Consider the following 21,523-nt stretch of genomic DNA (forward strand, 5'->3'; position numbering starts at 1 on the left):
TTATCCTTCGAAAATGCTCTTATAGTTGAAGGTTCAAGTTCTTATAATTCGAACAGTTGTTACATCATTAATATATATGCTCCTCAAGATAGATGCAACAAGCTCAGACTTTGGAATTTTTTATCCGCGTTTATGTCAAACAATCCCGAAGATTACGTTCTTTTTGGCAATTTTAATGCGGTTAGGAGTGCCATCGAAAGACAAGGTTCTAATTTTTGTTCTCTTTCTGCGAGCGATTTTAATAAATTTATTTCCTCTACTGGCCTGGTGGACTTGCCGATGGGTGGTAGAGCTTTTACACGTTCTAGTAAATCTTGTGATAGCCGAGCAAAGCTGGATCGTTTCCTTCTGTCTAATGGTTTCATTGATTCTTGTCCGGATTTAATTGGTGGTGTTCTTCCAAACTTATGGTCAGACTATTGTCCGGTAGTATTATATATTGATCATCAGAATTACGGTCCTACACCGTTTAAACTATTTGCTTCTTGGTTTATGATCGAAGGTTTTGAAGAAGTGGTTAGAAAAGCCTGGTATGATCCTCATATTACTAGCGAGAGCAATGGTAAAAACCCTTTCATTGTTTTTAAAATCAGATTGCAGCATGTTAAGTGTAATCTCAAGGCTTGGCATAAACTGCATCTAATCTCTTGCTGTGATGAAAAAAAAAATCTCCTAGCTTCTATTAACTTGATTGATGATGAGTTATTTAATGGGGGAGATAACATAGCCCTTTCAAGACAACGTATTAATGCCATCAAGGACTTGTCTTTGATAGAAAAACGAGAGAGCATGAATGTGGCTCAAAAGTTCAAAAAACTTTGAAACCTACAAGGCGATGAAAATTCATCTTTCTTCCACTCTTCGATTAACCGGAAGCGTAGGAAAGTTGGGGTTACGGGTATTCTCTCAAATGGTTTATGGGTCACTTCCCCGGATCTTGTTAAGAGTACTTTTCTTAAATACTTCAAAGACAAATTTACGTGTTTAAACACTGTCAAAATTGTGAAACCAAGTGCCCACTTGCACCCTTTAACAGCGGAGTTAGCTTCTCAATTGGAACAACCTTTTTCTGAATCGGAAATTAAGAACGCGGTGTGGGGTTGTGGGGATGACAAGGCTCCCGATCCCGATGGGTTCTCCTTTCGGTTTGTGAAGCATTTTTGGGATTTGATCAAAATTGATATATTCGCTTTCGTTCACAATTTCCACTCCTCGGGATTTATTCCTAAAGGCTGCAATTCTACTTTTTTCACCATGATTCCGAAGATTGATAACCCTCTCTTTGTTAAGGACTACCGTCCTATTAGCCTCATCGGGATCCAATATAAAATCCTATCAAAACTCCTTGCTAATAGACTCTCATTGGTCATTGATCACGTAATTAGCCGGGAGCAATTCGCGTTTATCAAAGGCAGACAAATTTTAGATGGCCCGTTGATCATTAACGAGATTCTTGGTTGGTGTAAACGTAAGAAGAAAAAAGCCATGATTCTAAAGGTGGACTTCGAGAAAGCTTTTCACTCGATTAGTTGGGATTTTCTTATCTCAATGCTTACTAATCTTGGTTTTGGTCGAAGATGGGTTCACTGGATTAAAGGGTGTCTTCTTTCCTCTTTTGCTTCGATTCTTGTTAACGGAAGCCCGACTGATGAATTTAAAATCGATCGTGGTCTCCGTCAAGGCGACCCTCTTTCCCCTTTTCTCTTTATTATTTGTATGGAGGGTCTCCATGTTGCTCTTATGGACGCAATGGATCGGGAATTATTCAAAGGTTTATCTGTTGGTGACCATTCTAGTTCCATTCTTTTATCTCACTCTTTTTTTGCAGACGATGCTCGTTTTATAGGGGAATGGAGTGATTTTAATGTTAAGAACCTTATTGATATTTTGAATTGTTTCTACTTAGTCTCTGGATTACAATTAAATGTCCACAAATCTACTCTGCTTGGAATTGGTGTTCCTACTATGGAACTTAACAGACTCGCGCCAATTATTGGTTGTAATCCGTCTTTTTTCCCATTCTCCTACCTTGGCATTCCTATTGGTGCTAATATGAGGCTTGTTGCTAACTGGAAACCAATTATTAATAAGGTGGAGAAACGTCTGTCAAGTTAGAAGATGAATCTTCTATCTTTTGGTGGTCGCCTTACGTTGATTAAATCAGTTTTGGGTGCCCTTGGAACATACTACTTATCCATCTTCAAAGTGCCGAAAGGTGTCCTCAATCATCTAGAGTCTCTTCGGTCTAGTTTTTTATGGGGTAGCACTAAAGTGGATCGCAAAATTCATTGGATCAAATGGGACCTCATTCTCAAACCCAGAGATAAAGTTGGCCTTGGTGTTATTAGCTTTGACTCGCTAAATAAAGCTCTTTTATATAAGTGGAGGTGGAGGTATGTTTCTTGTAAAGATTGGCTTTGGGTTTCGGTTATTAAAGCTATTCATGGAGTGCAGCTGGATGGTATTTCTCCCATCATCAACCAAAATGTAAGTAGTCCATGGACTGTTATTAATCGTTATATTCATGATCTCCATATGCAGCTCCCCTCCATTTGTAATGTTTTTTCTGTTAGGATTGGAAATGGTCATGATACTTTAATTTGGCTAGATAACTGGGTAAATGATTCTAATTTCCGTGATCGATTTCCTCGCTTATATTCCCTTGAATCTGATAAATCTTGCACGGTGTATGATCGGTTTTCGAATAGTGGAAGAAATTGGGTTTGGCGTAGACCCATTCGATCAGGGGCTGAATCGCAGCAGCTCACTGACCTGACTGCTACTATTGATCATGTTGTTCTTTCTACTTCGAGTGACAAATGGGTGTGCCCGAACCTGCCTAACGAATCCTTCTCTGTAAGTGGTTTTCGTAATCTTATCAATCGTGATGCGTTGAGTAATTGGCCTACTCACTGGTGCAAGTTTGTTCCCCCTAAAATTAATTTCTTTCTTTGGCGTGCACGGCTGAATAAGCTTCCCGATAAATGCAATCTTTTGGAGAGAGGGATCAAATTGGATAACCCTTTTTGTCCATCGTGTTCTAATCAAGTTGAGGATCTCACCCACATTTTTTTCGAATGTAACATTGCAGTTCAAGTTTGGGGCTTCATAGCATCATGGTTAGATATTGTGCTCCCAGTATGGCAATCAGTGGATGCTTTATGGCAATGGATTATGACAAAGTTCCAAAGTCATGAAAAGTCTATCATTTTGGAAGCCATTAGCTATGCTACGTTATGGTCCCTTTGGCGTTTCAGAAACGCTAGTATTTTCGACCCATCCAAGTTCAAAAAAAAAAAAAGGTTTATATTTTTTTGTGGCACCTTAGATTGGACACTCTTCCTCTTCGTTGGAACCATTCCACGAGAGGGATCGATATTCCATCCATTGTTTGTCCAAATTGTTTGAACAGGACGAAAAGTATTGGCCACTTATTCTTTTCTTCCTCGATGGCAAAGGAAGTTTGCCTAAGGTGAGGATGTGGTTAGATTGTAACATGCCAGAATTTGGTTCACATGGATCTTTCCTAAGTTGGATCGAAGGTTTTCGAATAGCTACCGTAAAGAAGGAGTGGATTATTGGGATCGTTGTGACTATGCTTTGGGTTCTTTGGCAGTTGAGCGGAATTGTTTTTAATGAATATTTTTGTAATAAATTTAGCATTTTTGATTTTGTTAGATCTTTGTCTTTTCGTTGGTTGAAAAATAGATTTTCTAGTTGGAACTTATGGTTATCTATGCCTTTGTAATATCCTTTAGCGTCTTGTTAAGGATCGTTTTTTAATAAAATTTCAGTCGTTGTTGTCGTAAAAAAAAACAAAAAGACATAACAAGAAGCTAGAACATTACAAAAATGTCAGTGAATTTTAACTTATTAGTTTTAATTTGAATCTACTAAAATCCAACAAAAATAGCCAATAATAATGCTATTGTTATAATTCAGTAGGCTTATAACTACCTTTAGTGGTTTGATTCTTGATGTTATAATTCAGTAGGCTTATAACTACCTTTAGTGATTTGATTCTTGATTTAGAATACTAATAATGAAGTGTAAGAACAAAGATGATAATGGAGAGAAAGAAAGAAACACTTTGTAAGTGTGAGAAATGGTGCAAGTTTAATGCTTGCATTCATGGCTATTTATAGCAAAAATATCACAAGTTTAGGTAATACAATAATATTACTTTTGTGTATCAATAATTGACTATCCATTTATATATATATATTTATATATTATAACACTCCCCCTTGGATAGCAATTTTGTTTGTTGAAGATCAACTGTAAGTTACTGCCTCGTTAAAAACCTTGCTAAAGAAAACCCAGTGGGAAAAACTTTAGCTAAGGGAAAAAGAGTGCAGCATGGAGTTGACTCCCCCTCAAGTAGACATCGCTTCGGTTGTTACATCTTTTAAACATGTCTCATGCCAATGTTATGAACGTGTGTTCTGAAAATAGCAGTTGGAAGTGCTTTCGTGAAAAGATCAGCAGAGTTTTTGCTGGATTGAACATATCTCATTTCAATCTCGTTGTCCTTAATGAGATTTTGAGTGTATGAGAAGAATCTAGGAGGTATGTGTTTGGTTCGGTCACTTTTGATATACCCTTCTTTCATCTGTGCTATGCAAGCTGCATTATCTTCATAGATAATTGTTGGACTTTTATCGCGTTCTAGTCCACAAGAATCAGTAATGATTTGTGTCATTGATCTCAACCAAAAACATTCCCGAGTAGCTTCATGTAATGCAATCACTTCGGCATGATTTGATGATGTAGCAACAAGTGTTTGTTTTTGAGAACGCCATGATATTGCAGTACCTCCATTTAGGAATACATATCTAGTTTGAGATTTAGCTTTATGTGGATCAGATAAATAACCTGCATCAGCATAACCAACCAAATCTTGTTTTGATTCGTTAGAATAAAATAATCCTAAATCAGTAGTTCCTCGAAGGTATCGAAATATGTGTTTGATCCCATTCCAGTGTCTTTTGGTAGGAGCAGAGCTGAACCTTGCCAACAAATTAACTGCAAAAGAAATGTCAGGTCTTGTACAATTTGTAAGATACATAAGAGCTCCAATTGCACTAAGATATGGTACTTCTGGTCCAAGAATATCTTCATGATCTTCACATGGACGAAATGGATCAGTTTCAACATTGAGTGATCTAACAACCATAGGAGTACTTAATGGTTTTGCCTTGTCCATATTGAAACGTTTCAAAATCTTTTCAGTATATGTTGTTTGATGTACAAGTAAACCATTAGGCATATGCTCAATTTGTAAACCAAGGCAATACTTGGTTTTTCCGAGATCTTTCATTTCAAATTCTTTCTTTAGAAGTTGAATGGCTTCATAGATCTCTTTATTTGTACCTATGATGTTAAGATCATCAACATAAACAGCTATGATCACATATCCGGATGTTGTTTTCTTAATGAAAACACAAGGGCAAGTAAGGTTATTTGTATACCCTTTGCTTATCAAGTAATCACTTAATCGGTTATACCACATACGTCCCGATTGTTTTAACCCATATAAAGATCTTTGTAATTTAATCGAATACATTTCTTTGGGTTTTGCATTTGATGCTTCTGGTACCTTAAATCCTTCAGGTATCTTCATATATATATTACTATCAAGTGATCCATATAGGTAAGCAGTCACAACATCCATGAGATGCATTTCTAAATTTTTAGAAACTGCCAGACTGATTAAGTACCTAAAAGTAATTGCATCCATAACAGGGGAATAAGTTTCTTCATAATCAATTCCTGGTCTTTGAGAAAAACCTTGAGCTACAAGTCTAGCTTTATACCTTGTAACTTCATTTTTCTCATTTCTTTTTCGGACAAAAATCTATCTGTATCCTACAGGTTTCACATCTTTAGGAGTGAGAATGATGGATCCGAAAACTTTTCTTTTATTGAGTGATTCTAATTCAGCTCGTATTGCTTCTTTCCATTGAGCCCAATCATGTCTATTTTGACATTCAACCATAGATGTTGGTTCTGGATCATCATCATTATTCATGATGTCATATGCAACATTAAATGAAAATTTCTCATCAAGATTTTTCATTTCATTTCGGTTCCATAATATTTTTGAATATGCATAATTGATTGCAATTTCTGTATTGACATCATCAATCTCCTCTGCAGTAGGAGTACTGATTTGTGGTTCTTCTTGAACACTTTCTTTTACTTCATTATCAGCTGATTTTCTTTTTCGAGGATTTTTATCCTTTGAACCAATTGGTCTTCCACGTTTCTGACGTGGCAAAGATTCATGAGTGACGTTATTGCCAGCTTTTGGAATTTCAATTCGAGCTGGAGTATTTACTGCTGGTATATATGATTTTGTCACCGTTTTTGTATCTGTAAATGCATCAGGCAATTGATTTGCAAGTTCTTGTATATGCATTATCTTTTGAACTTCTGTCTCGCATTCTTTTGTGCGAGGATCAACATACTTTAATTGAGGTTCACACCATGAAACATCATTTTCTTTATTTTTCATTTCTCCCCCTAATCTAGGGAACAATGTTTTATTAAAATGACAATCAGCAAAACGTGCTGTAAAAACGTCACCTGTCATAGGTTCAATATACCTTAATATTGAAGATGTTTCATATCCAACATATATTCCCAACCTCCTTTGAGGACCCATTTTTGTACGTTGTGGTGTCGCAATTGGAACATACACTGCACAACCAAATGTTCTAAGATGGGAAATATTTGGCTCTTGACCAAAAGCAAGTTGTAGGGGGGAATATTTATGACTTGCACTTGGTCTGATGCGAATCAATGCAGCAGCATGTAAAATTGCATGACCCCATATAGATACAGGGAGTTTTGTTCTCATTATCAATGGTCTAGCGATTAACTGTAAACGTTTAATCAATGACTCGGCTAAACCATTTTGTGTATGCACATGAGCAACAGAATGTTCAACAACAATTCCTATAGACATGCAATAGTCATTAAATGCTTGAGATGTAAATTCACCAGCATTATCAAGTCTCACCCTTTTAATGGTGTAATCAGGAAAATGAGCTCTCAATTTAATAATTTGGGCAAGAAATTTTGCAAATGCCACATTACGGCTTGATAACAGACAAACATGAGACCATCTGCTAGATGCGTCTATTAGAACCATGAAATATCTAAATGGTCCACATGGTGGATGAATTGGTCCACATATATCACCTTGAATTCTTTCAAGAAACATTGGTGATTCTTTCTCAACCTTAAGTGGTGAGGGTCTAGTTATCAATTTTCCAAGAGAGCAAGATGTACATGGAACCATTGTATCATGATGGATTTTTCTATCCTTTAGTGGATGTCCATGAGTACATTCAATAATCCTTTTCATCATTGTTGATCCTGGATGGCCTAATCTGTTATGCCATAAACTGAATACACCAGGATCAATATATTTTTCGTTAACTACCATATGTATTTCTGGTACATTTATATGTGTATAATGTAATCCAGAACTAAGTCTTGGCAGTTTTTCAACCACATGACTCTTGTCAGTGATACTTAAATATTTCTCATTTTCTGTTGTCACTGACTGATAATCATACCCGTTAAGGTATATGTCGGAGAAACTCAATAAATTTCTGCTTGACTTGGGAGAAAATAAGGCATCATTTATTAAAAATTTTGTACCATTTGGTAGTATGAAATTTGCCTTTCCTATCCCTTTTATCAAGTTAGCAGGTCCTGATATTGTATGTATAGTTCCTTCCGTTGGTTTTAGATCAATAAAATATTTCTCGGATTTAAGTATAGTGTGTGTAGTTCCACTGTCTGCTATACAGAGATCTCCACCACTTGATTGATGTTGTATTCCAGCAAAATTCATATTGAACTTCATATATAAGAAATAAATAGTGAGTACATTAATATTACACAATATTTTAAACGCAAATAGATAGTACTGAAACATTTAGAAAACATAATGACAAAGACAGACGATATTAAATCGTTTATTTTTCGAAAGACACACAACTTAAACATTCAAGAAATCTTCATATAAATCAGATGGTTTCTCAGTGACTGTTGGATCGACGTTATCCACAAAGTTTACTTCCTTTTCTTTATCTTTCAGCGAATCCTGATACATCTTAACAAGATGTTTAGATGTTCGGCAAGTATTAGCCCAGTGGCCCATTCTACCACATCTGTAGCAAGATTCTTCAGAATTTTTAGAAGAATTTTCTTCAACATCTTGTTTAGTGGGCTTGTTTTGTGGTTGATATTTATATTTTCGTGGATTATTATTTCTTTGACCACCACGGCAACGACCACGACCACGTCCTCGCCCATTACCATTACCATAAGGATGGTTTCTACCATAGTTATGGCTTTTGGCATGATGATGGTGAGGGTTATTATAACCACGACCTTGCCCGCGTCCTTGTCCCTGTTTATAATTATTTGCAGTATTTGCTTCAGGGATTGCAAGTGTACCAGTAGGACGGGATTGCTGATTTTTCATTAATAGCTCATCATTTTGCTCTGCAACTAAGAGATATGAATTAAGTTCAGGATATGTTTTGAACTTTAGCATTCTCAAATTTCTTTGCACTGTGATGTTTGCAGCATTCATTGTGGAGAAAGTTTTCTCCATCATGTCTGCATCACTTATTTCATGTCCACAGAATTTAAGTTGTGAACATGTATTATACAGAGCTGAGCTATATTCATTTACTTTCTTAAAGTCTTGGAACCTTAATGTTCTCCATTGTTCCATAGCAGCTGGAAGTAAAAATTTTCTTTGATTATTGAATCTGCTTTTGAGACCTTCCCATAAAACATGGGGATCTTCTACAGTCACATAATTATTTTGTAAGCATTCATCAATATGTTGATGAATAAAGCAACATGCCGTTGCTTGTTCTTTTTCAGAACAAGTGTTGTTTTCATTTATGGCTTCAAGAATACCCATTGATTTAAGATGCATTTTTACTTTTATAACCCATGGCATGTAGTTGTTTCCAGTTGATTCTAAAGGAGTAAATTTAAGCTTTTCCAGATTCGACATTTTCTATTAAAACAAACAACATGATAAATTATAGTCACTTTATATTCATAAGTATATAAAAATTAAACATAAATTTAATATAACATAAATGATAAGTAGGTGACAGTGTCGACCATATGTAAGCAATCATTAATAAATGTTATATAACATAAATATAAATATTAGTAAACATAAATGATAATTAGGCGACAGTGTCGGCCATATAAATGTTAGATAATAGAAATATAAATGTTAGTAACATAAATGATAATTAGGCGACAGTGTCGGCCATATAAATATTAGATAATTGAAATATAAATGTTAGTAACATAAATGATAATTAGGCGACAGTGTCGGCCATATAAATGTTAGATAATTGAAATATAAATGTTAGTAACATAAATGATAATTAGGCGACATTGTCGGCCATATAAATGTTAGATAATTGAAATATAAATGTTAGTAACATAAATGATAATTAGGCGACAGTGTCGGCCATATAAATGTTAGATAATTGAAATATAAATGTTAGTAACATAAATGATAATTAGACGACAGTGTCGACCATATATTATTCAGGTGGTATAACCGACCATATATCATTTAGGTGGCAGAGCCAACCATAATTAGTATTAAGATTATCGTGCTGATAACGTGTTATAATTCAGTAGGCTTATAACTACCTTTAGTGGTTTGATTCTTGATGTTATAATTCAGTAGGCTTATAACTACCTTTAGTGATTTGATTCTTGATTTAGAATACTAATAATGAAGTGTAAGAACAAAGATGATAATGGAGAGAAAGAAAGAAACACTTTGTAAGTGTGAGAAATGGTGCAAGTTTAATGCTTGCATTCATGGCTATTTATAGCAAAAATATCACAAGTTTAGGTAATACAATAATATTACTTTTGTGTATCAATAATTGACTATCCATTTATATATATATATTTATATATTATAACAGCTATCAATTAAGTAGTGTTATTAATTTGCTAGTTTACACGTAGTTTACACTTCTATTATTGACAAAAAGAGTTGGAGATGAACTCTAAAAAAGCTTTTTGGATATGGGCAATATTGTCAATTAACAAGCAAATATTACATTCATTATATTAGAGAAACTTTAATCTAGCACATTGACGTTTTGCTTAGGATTCAAAAGTCAAAGGTGAACCACTACGTTGCTTGTGATAGACTTCTAAAGTTATAAGTAGCAATTTTATTTATTTCAGTTCAACTCATACAATGAAAGGTAAGATAACCAATTTAATGTGACGATGTGACGTTCGATCTGTCTTTTGAAACTACATCAATTTCTACAAACACCGCAATTCACGAGTTAATTTGAAGTGAAGTCATATCTAAAGTAGATGATCAATCCAAAATTGACTTTAGTGCAATAAGTGATGTAATGGAGAAACATTCTAACATTCTATCTGGGGATCTCGGTTACATTTTCGGGATTGGAGGGTGTGTTGGTGGTTGACTTTTGCGGAGCCTCCAAATAAAGTATTGAGTGAAGAGTGCTGGGTGAATTGTGTCGAACCGCTTTCAAATGAATCCAAGGTCTCGTAAATATATGTGTACAAAGTGGCGCTTATTATATAACTTGCCTTGCCTATAACTGCCTTACCAGGGAACATTCCAGAAATCGATAGTTACCATTTAACATATAAGGCCAATGATCAGATCCACGTTTCCTTACGTGGAGCGAGATTCCCGCGCACGTCGGAAGCTATCTTCCCCTTCACCATGTCACGCCATGCCATTGCGTGGCGTATGATATGAATAACCCAAAACGCTTATCTTTGGGGGATGATACTGTTAAACGGATTTCCTAATACATGAGTAAACTGTAGTGACCCGAACTTTTTCATGTTTATATATATTAATTGAGATTGATATTTACATGATTAAATGTTTCCAACATGTTAAGCAATCAAACTTGTTAAGACTTGATTAATTGAAATATGTTTCATATAGACAATTGACCACCCAAGTTGACCGGCGATTCACGAACGTTAAAACTTGTAAAAACGATATGACGATATATATATGGATATACATATGGTTAACATGAGATTATGATAAGTAAGTATCTCCATAAGTATATTAACAATGAGTTATATACATATAAACAAGACTACTAACTTAAGGATTTAGAAACGAGACATATATGTAACGATTATCGTTGTAACGACATTTAAATGTATATATATCATATTAAGATATATTAATATATCATAATATCATGATAATATAATAATTTAACATCTCATTAGATATAATAAACAATGGGTTAACAACATTAATTGAGATCGTTAACTTAAAGGTTTCAAAACAACACTTACATGTAACGACTAACGATGACTTAACGACTCAGTTAAAATGTATATACATGTAGTGTATTTATATGTATTAAAATACTTTTGGAAGACTTCAAGACATATATCAAAACACTCATACTTAACGAAAATGGTTACAGTTACTTTCCCATTCTTTTCTTTCATCAAGAATTCTAGTCGTATTCTTACCCGTATTATACACAGCTTCAAAACGTACTTACTATGGGTATATACCAATAGAAACTAGCATGGGATTCCACTCTTGATTATGTCATGTATGACTAATCAATTTTAACTTCTACCATGAGCTAGTCAACTAACTAGAACTCCTTTTAACCCCACTCACCACTCACCAATTACCACTCATCATTCACTCCATTTCACTTCCAATTCTCTTTCTAATTCTCTCTCAACACACACACACTATTATGAACGTATTCTTCCAGTAGTTAATCATCATCTTCATCAAAAATCACTTCAAGAATCAAGCTATAATCATCATAGGAAGAACACTTCAAGAACACTTCAAAAATCCCTTCAAGTTTACTAATTTACTTCCAAGCTTTCTAATCCATTCCAAGTAATCATCTAAGATCAAGAAACCTTTGTTATATACAGTAGGTTATCTTTCTTATACAAGGTAATATTCATATTCAAACTTTGATTCAATTTCTATAACTATAAACTATCTTAATTCGAGTAAAAATCTTACTTGAACTTGTTTTTGTGTCATGATCCTACTTCAAGAACTTTCAAGCCATCCAAGATCCTTTGAAGCTAGATCATTTCTTGTCACTTCCAGTAGGTTTACCTACTAAACTTGAGGTAGTAATGATGTTCATAACATCATTCGATTCATATATATAAAACTATCTTATTCGAAGGTTTAAACTCGTAATCACTAGAACATAGTTTAGTTAATTCTAAACTTGTTCGCAAACAAAAGTTAATCCTTCTAACTTGACTTTTAAAATTAACTAAACACATGTTCTACATCTATATGATATGCTAACTTAATGATTTAAAACCTGGAAACACGAAAACACCGTAAAACCGGATTTACGCCGTCGTAGTAACACCGCGGGCTGTTTTGGGTTAGTTAATTAAAAACTATAATAAACTTTGATTTAAAAGTTGTTATTCTGAGAAAATGATTTTTATTATGAACATGAAACTATATCCAAAAATTATGGTTAAACTCAAAGTGGAAGTATGTTTTCTAAAATGGTCATCTAGACGTCGTTCTTTCGACTGAAATGACTACCTTTACAAAAATGACTTGTAACTTATTTTTCCGACTATAAACCTATACTTTTTATGTTTAGATTCATAAAATAGAGTTCAATATGAAACCATAGCAATTTGATTCACTCAAAATGGATTTAAAATGAAGAAGTTATGGGTAAAACAAGATTGGATAATTTTTCTCATTTTAGCTACGTGAAAATTGGTAACAAATCTATTCCAACCATAACTTAATCAACTTGTATTGTATATTATGTAATCTTGAGATACCATAGACACGTATACAATGTTTCGACCTATCATGTCGACACATCTATATATATTTCGGAACAACCATAGACACTCTATATGTGAATGTTGGAGTTAGCTATACAGGGTTGAGGTTGATTCCAAAATATATATAGTTTGAGTTGTGATCAATACTGAGATACGTATACACTGGGTCGTGGATTGATTCAAGATAATATTTATCGATTTATTTCTGTACATCTAACTGTGGACAACTAGTTGTAGGTTACTAACGAGGACAGCTGACTTAATAAACTTAAAACATCAAAATATATTAAAAGTGTTGTAAATATATTTTGAACATACTTTAATATATATGTATATATTGTTATAGGTTCGTGAATCAACAGTGGCCAAGTCTTACTTCTCGACGAAGTAAAAATCTGTGAAAGTGAATTATAGTCCCACTTTTAAAATCTAATATTTTTGGATGAGAATACATGCAGGTTTTATAAATGATTTACAAAATAGACACAAGTACGTGAAACTACATTCTATGGTTGAATTATCGAAATCGAATATGCCCCTTTTTATTAAGTCTGGTAATCTAAGAATTAGGGAACAGTGATAAGGCTAAAAAGGAACATATATTTCATAGCAAAATCCCCCAAGAAAGACAAGATTTTAGTTGCAATTGTTCCATTTTCAAGTAATATTCGTTTATTTTAAATAAGTGCGAAGACAAAAGGCGAAAACGACGAATTGAAGACACAAAGGTCCAAAAAGCTCAAAAGTACAAGATACAATCAAAAAGGTTCAAATTATTGATGAAGAACGTCTAAAAATGACAAGAGTACAAGTTACAAAACGCAAAGTACAAGATATTAAATAGTACGCAAGGACGTTCGAAAATCCGGAACCGGGACATGAACCAACTTTCAGCGCTCGACGCAACGGTGTAAAAATTACGAGTCAACTATGCACAAGAATAAAATATAATATTTAAATAATTCATAATAAGAATAATATTAAATAATAAAAAGTTGTTAATTGAGCATAGTTCAGGGGTCGTAAATGAAAATTCAATTTCTAATTTCGCTATAAAAGCGATGATTTACGATCAAAATTAGGGAGACTTTTTTTCGATCAATTTTTCTATCTTTTTCTTACTTTTCTATATCAAATATCAATATCTATATTTATAATTCTCTATCATAATGTTAATGTAATCAGATATAACAATAATCTTAATTTTAATTTTAAATTATGATAATAATAAGATTTATGATAGAGATCGTTTGAGTGTGTAAGTCGAAATTCTGTCCGTGTAACGCTACGCTATTTTTAATCATTGTAAGTTATGTTCAACCTTTTTACATTAATGTCTCGTAGCTAAGTTGTTATTATGCTTATTTGAGCCGAAGTAATCGTGATGTTGGGCTAAAATATTAAGAAGGGGTTATTGAACTTTGGACCATAATTAAGGTTTGGGCAAAAGACCGACACTTGTGGAAATTGAACTATTGACTATTAATAGATGGGGGGTATTGTCTAATTGAGTGACAACTCATTGGAGTCTGTCGAACCTATCTTCAAATTAATTAACCTAATAATTAATAATGATTATGGTTGTCCTATTTAGTGATGTTCATATGGAATCTGTTATAATCATTTAATTAATCAATTGGGTTGGGTAATTGATTATTCATTCTGATCAAGTGGATGAATTAATATTCATAAACTAATTAAAACAGGGGTGGATTACATACAGTGATAACTGGTGTAATTGTTGACAGAAGTGATAACTGCGTCACAGTTTAAATCCTTAATCAGTTGGAATATTTGACTTCGGGTATAAGGGTAATTTGACGAGGATACTCGCACTTTATATTTATGACCGATGGACTATTATGGACAAAAACCAGATAGACGTATCAAATAAACCAGGACAAAGGACAATTAACCCATGGTAATAAATTAAAATCAACACGTCAAACATCATGATTACGGAAGTTTAAATAAGCATAATTCTTTTATTGTATTTCTCATCGTATCTTTATTTACTGTCATTTTATTACTCGCAATTTTATTTACTGTCATTTTATTTATTGTCATTATTTTACGCACTTTAATTATCGTCATTTATCTTTGCGCTTAAAATATAGAATCGACAAACCGGTCATTAAACGGTAAAAACCCCCCTTTATAATAATAATACTACTTATATTATATATTTTTGTAAAAATATAGTTTTATAAAAATATAGTGTTAAACTTCACTGCGTCCCTGTGGAACGAACCGGACTTACTAAAAACTACACTACAGTACGATTAGGTACACTGCCTATAAGTGTTGTAGCAAGGTTTAGGTATTTCCCATCCGTAAAAATAATAAAACTTGTGTAAAATTTCGTCGAATTTCGTATTAAAAATAAACACTATTTCGTACCCCTCGCGACACACATCAAGTTTTTGGCGCCGCTGCCGGGGACCGCTAAAACGCTATATTTTTAATTTATATTTGTGAAAATATAAGTTTGTAAAAAAAAAAAAAAAAAAAAAAAACAAAAAACAAAAACGTAAAAAAAAAAAAAAACAAAAACGTAAAAAAAAAAAATTATTAAAAAAAATATATTTTTTTTTAGATTTTGTCTATAAAAAAAAATGTTTTTTTAGTTTTATTACCTTTAGATTTTTAGACTATAGTCGCAACTTTTAGTATTAAGTTTAGTTTTGCCATAGTTATTTTTATACTTTTAGATTTTTAGGCTTTGCCGTAAAATCTCTTAAGTGCTTTTTCTTTAGACTAAGATTTAGGTGCCTTAAAATTTTGCGACGCCGTGTTAAAATTTTAGTATCCTTTTAAGTAATTCCCGTTTTTCGTTTAGAATCCCTTTTTAATTTTAGACGCGCTACAATTTTCTTATTTTTCGACCTTTTATTTTTTTCAACCATTTTTATTTTTCAATTTTTTTTTTTTTTTTCCGACGCACTCTTTTTCTCTCTTATTTCTCGCTATTCTAGTTTTAGGACATAGATTTTTATTCTACTTCTTATCTAAATTTCTTAAAATTACGAAAATTTATTTTAAGTGGTTAAATTAATAGACATCAAAATTTTCTGGTTCGTAGTAATAGTTGGATTTGTACGTGGACCGGGTTATTGGAGCCAAACAGTCCTCAATTATATTGAGACCAAACGAATCCTGCCCCTCTGCTGCATCTTTTGGCTATTCGAAACGTGGGCAAAATCAGAAAAGTCTATTGATTGGATAACTTATTATAATTTTTCTTTCCTTTTAAAAACTAATAGGATATTCAGTGAATGCACCGAGCAAGACGTTCACCACCTTTTGTACGTTCACCACCTGTAACTAGATCAAGACATTTAACAAATATAACCGCCGTTGATTTCTCTTTAGAATCGTCATCCAGTAGACCAAGTACTTCAGTTCAAATTTCTGATAATCCATTTTTTGAACCCGACTTCACAATTAAGAACCCGGAGCATATTCAAGGACAATTCCAAGATCCTGAACCACTAATTATTCCTCCTGAGCCACAAACCATTAAATCAGAATCCTCTAGTGATTCGGATACAACACTTCCTATCATGGAAAATCTAGAACCTCTAAGTATGGAAGATCGAATGAGAGCTACACGCACGGGCCAAGGTCACGCCATTATTAAGCCAAATGTTAATGCGCCAGATTATGAAATCAAAGGACAAATCCTACACATGGTGACTAACCAATGCCAATTCAGTGGTGCGCCAAATGAAGATCCAAACGAACACCTTCGTACGTTTAATAGAATTTGTACTCTATTTAAAATCCGAGAAGTGGAAGATGAACAGATATATCTCATGTTATTTCCCTGGACTTTAAAGGGAGAAGCCAAAGATTGGTTAGAATCGTTACCTGAAGGGGCGATTGATACATGGGATGTTTTAGTTGAGAAATTTCTTAAAAGATTCTTTCCGGCATCTAAAGCCGTGAGACTTCAAGGAGAAATTGTTACGTTCGCGCAAAAGCCAAATGAAACATTATATGAGGCGTGGACAAGATTCGGAAGGATGTTGAGAGGATGTCCTCAACACGGTTTAGACACTTATCAAATAGTACAAATATTCTACCAAGGTGTCAACGTTGCTACACGAAAAGACATCGACATAACAGCTGGTGGTTCCATTATGAAGAAAACCGCAACTGAAGCTTACAAAATTATTGATAACACAGCCTCCCACTCGCATGAGTGGCACCAAGAAAAAGATATCTTTCGATCATCTAAAGCGGCTAGAGCCGATTCTAGCCATGACTTTGATTCCGTTTCCGCAAAAATAGATGCTTTCGAAAGACGAATGGAAAAGATGAATAAAGATATTCACGCAATACGAATCAGTTGTGAGCAATGCGGTGGACCACACTTATTGAAAGATTGTCACATTGAACCAACGATGGAACAACGAGAGAATGTTTCCTATATGAACCAAAGGCCGGGAAATAATTATCAAAATAATTATCAACCGCCAAGGCTAAACTTAAATCGAAATCAAAACATTCTTTACAATCCAAAAGGACCCGAAAATAACTGGTATAACCAACAAGGTCCGAATAACCAACCGACTCAAAACAACACTTTCAATCAACAAAGACCTAGCTTGTATAAACCACCACAACAACCCGAAGAGAAAAAGCCAAATCTAGAAGAAATGATGGCAAAGCTGATTGAATCTCAAACACAATTCATTACATCTCAAACCCAAACGAACGAGAGGTTTGATCAGTCATTAAGAACTCAACAAGCTTCCATTTTGAATCTTGAAAAACACGTAGGTACTCTTGCTAGCATGATGAGTGAGAGGGAACAAGGAAAGCTACCGAGTAATACTGAAGTAAATCCTCGGAATGAGAATGTTAATATGGTTTCAACGAATTCTGAAAAACCAGCACCAGAAGATGGGAAGGTTTTAGATGAGAGTAACAATGAAGAAGTTACACCACCACCACCCGAGTATGTAAAGCCAATGGTGGCACCATACAAACCACCCATCCCGTTTCCAAGAAAAGGAGTTGAGTATGAGCAAGTGATAGGTAATAAAGATTGTGATACCTCTGGAAAGAAGAAGAAGAAAAAGAATAAGAAAGTGCAAGAAACAAAAGCCGTAAATATAAACCCGGTGAAGACAGTTCCACCAAAACCTCCACCTAGGGTAGGTGATCCGGGTGAATTTATTGTTCCTTGTCTACTTAGTGATTGTGTCATGTATGATGCACTAGCAGATTTAGGTGCAAGTGTAAGTGTTATGCCTCTTTCCTTATATAAGAGATTAGGTGTAGGTAAGTTAAGTCCAACGGATATGAGTGTTCGACTCTTTGATCAAACCATTAAGCACCCAGTTGGAATTGCTGACAACCTACCCGTTCAAGTAGGCAATTTAACCTTTCTAGTCGAATTTATTGTCATTGACATAGAAGAGGACCCAAACATTCCTCTAATTTTAGGTCGGCCATTCTTAGCGTCCACCAAGGCGTTATTTGATGTAGGAAATGGAAGAATGACACTTAAAAGTGGTGACAAATCTATCACCTTTATGATTCGAAAGTCTAAATCTCCACCAACCAAAACCGTTGAACCAGAAAAAATGATTGGTAAGAACCATGTTGTTTTACCAACTCCAACGGTAGTGCTTAATAATAATAAAACGCCTAAGTGTGGGGAAAATGAAGTAACACCTAATGATGACATGATTACAAAGAACCCCGTTATTGATACGAAATTAAATGACCCCATTATTAACAGTTCAATGAAGAAACTTTTTAAACGGGCTATTGATGCTAGAAGTAAGGGGAACTTTAAGTTATGTAACCGGTTAGTATCCAATCTGTCGCCTAAAGAAAGGGCGAAGCTAGTTGAATTATGGGATATTACGGAAGAAGCCGGGCACTGCCTTAAAGAAAAAGTCACAGATAGGCAAGTTGATTATGGACCAAGAGAAATTGACAATGAAGTTAATCACAATTTCAACACCACAGCTGCCTAAGTGTGGGGAGATTCGAATGTTCTAAAAAGATAATGCTGTCTAAAGTTATTTGTTCTGTTCTCGTGTAGTTCCGAGAATGGAATCCGATTGGTCTTTTCCGCTAGCAGACACTAAAGAATTAGTTTTCTCCCTCCATTCTGAATTTTTGTTTTGTAGGTTTTTTATGAAATTAATATGCATTTTAATTTAAGTTTTTAAAAACAAAATTTACATTAATTCATTAAGTTGAAAAAATGATTTCTAAAATTCGTCGTTAGTTGAAGACTAGGTCATTAAGCCGAAATTACTTTACCCGAGGGCGGGGCGACAAATTTTGTTATCATTATTTTTAATTTTATTGATTTAAAGTATGCCAAAAATATTATACTTTATAAATTTTTGAAAAGTGGGGTTATAAACCAAACTTCAAAAATATATATATATATATATATATATATATATATATATATATATATATATATATATATATATATATATATATATATATATATGTTTGTATTTTATCTTATGTACAAAACAGGGTAAAACAACGCACTTTCAAAGACTGTCATTAAAGTTCAGCAAAAGGTACTAATTTTGACGACAAGACGCAAAACAACAAATATGATATAACAAATGAAGGAATGAACGATGAGGCGCCATCTATCATTCAACGAGCTTTGTAATTACAAACTCGGTATTTTTAATCACTTTTCTACGCTAATCACCCTCATGAATTTAAATTATAGTCTGATTTCATGCAAATGAGGGCATTGCATGATCTTAAGTGTGGGGAAGGGTTATAAATTCTCTTAGGTTTATACTTGGTTTATTTGCCAAATTTTGTGAAAATTTGAAAAAATTTCAATTAAATGAAGTCAAAATCATGTTTATACATATTTATGAACGGTGAAAACTAGGTGATAATACCGAAATTATCGGAAAGGACATAAATTGAGAAACAACCTAAAATGCTTGAATTCATTTAAAATGGAATAAAGGAGAATAAAAAGGCAAAGAAAGAAACTAAGTGTGGGGAGAATGTACCAAGTTATTCAATTAAAAACTATCTATCACATATTTTTGTACAAGATTATTGCAGGTACTTTTGTTTTGGATGATACTAATCAGTTTTACCCGATTTACTATAATACTTTTGAAAGAAAGATGGATCTACACGATGAATCAATTCCATCATTAAAAGGAAGTAAAGTCTTCCGAAAAAGAAACGCGCTTCTTGATTTAGGTCATGAAGTTGTCGTCCAGACCAGCTGTAGGTTGACGAAAAATCTAGAAAAGTCATCACTAAAATCAGCAGGAAATCCACGGACCTCAGCATCAAACAGGGTCGCCATGTGGTCAGATTTATCCTAACCATGAGAAGGATTTATCTCGTACAATGGGGGGCACCGTGCAAATTAGCTTGATAAGACTAATGAATCAGATCCCCAGAAAAGGATAATCTCCTTAAAGATTAAAAATCAGCTTTTAAGACTGATAATACTCAATCCTAGAGATTGACCTTAAAGATTGAGAATTCAAACTCATGGAATTCGATGATATCTAAACTCGAGCATGAACGAGAAAATATTTTGATCAAAAATACAAACCGATTTGTTTTCTGAAAAACCATTTTCAATGCGTTCATTACCATTGAACGTAAAATCCTAAGAAATTCACCTGGAATTCATTAGGTCACCTGAACCAAATCGGGTGTCAACCGTAAGAACGGTGGTTGCATAGCATGGTCGGAGACAGGACCTTGTGCCAGACCGAAAAATTATAGGATGATCTTTACTATCGCTCCTACCAAGGATAGTTCTAGCATCCGACACGTTAAAAGACCATAATCATCTGCATGTCACGGGACATTGCCTTAACAGTTTCTTGTTCATCGCTTTCCTTTACAACCGGACGGTAGTTTACCGAAAGGTAATATACGGAACAAGTAAACTGGATGTGTGCTATTCGATACCGGGATAGCAGTGGATTACACGAACCTAAAAGTTTTAGCCAAAATATTGATCCACAAATATATTTTGCAACACCGATGATGGATCAAATCAGAAAACTTGTCTAGGGTAAAATCTAGCTTGAATTTTCAAAAGATCAAATGTTTTCATAAAGATCCCATTTCCTTAAAGGATCTAAATTTTTATAGTCATGTGGGACTGTAAACCGCCTTTCAAATGTGCACTTTGCTTTGGAAACCGAAAGTAAATCGGCTATTTGATTGCAAGTGTCGTTGTCCTAAACCCAAGGCAACTGTGGATGACACACCCACCTTTAACCATATCGTTACTATCATTGTTTATACCGCTCTATCAAAATCACTGATGTACAAAGTGTAATGAATAAAGAAGTGATTCGTGTGATGTATTATATTATTTCAAGACTGTATTGCTTGAGGACAAGCAACGCTCAAGTGTGGGGATATTGATAAGGCTAAAAAGGAACATATATTTCATAGCAAAATCCCCCAAGAAAGACAAGATTTTAGTTGCAATTGTTCCATTTTCAAGTAATATTCGTTTATTTTAAATAAGTGCGAAGACAAAAGGCGAAAACGACGAATTGAAGACACAAAGGTCCAAAAAGCTCAAAAGTACAAGATACAATCAAAAAGGTTCAAATTATTGATGAAGAACGTCTAA

Source organism: Rutidosis leptorrhynchoides, chromosome 11 (genome assembly GCF_046630445.1).
Source record: "Rutidosis leptorrhynchoides isolate AG116_Rl617_1_P2 chromosome 11, CSIRO_AGI_Rlap_v1, whole genome shotgun sequence".
Taxonomy (NCBI): Eukaryota; Viridiplantae; Streptophyta; class Magnoliopsida; order Asterales; family Asteraceae; genus Rutidosis; species Rutidosis leptorrhynchoides.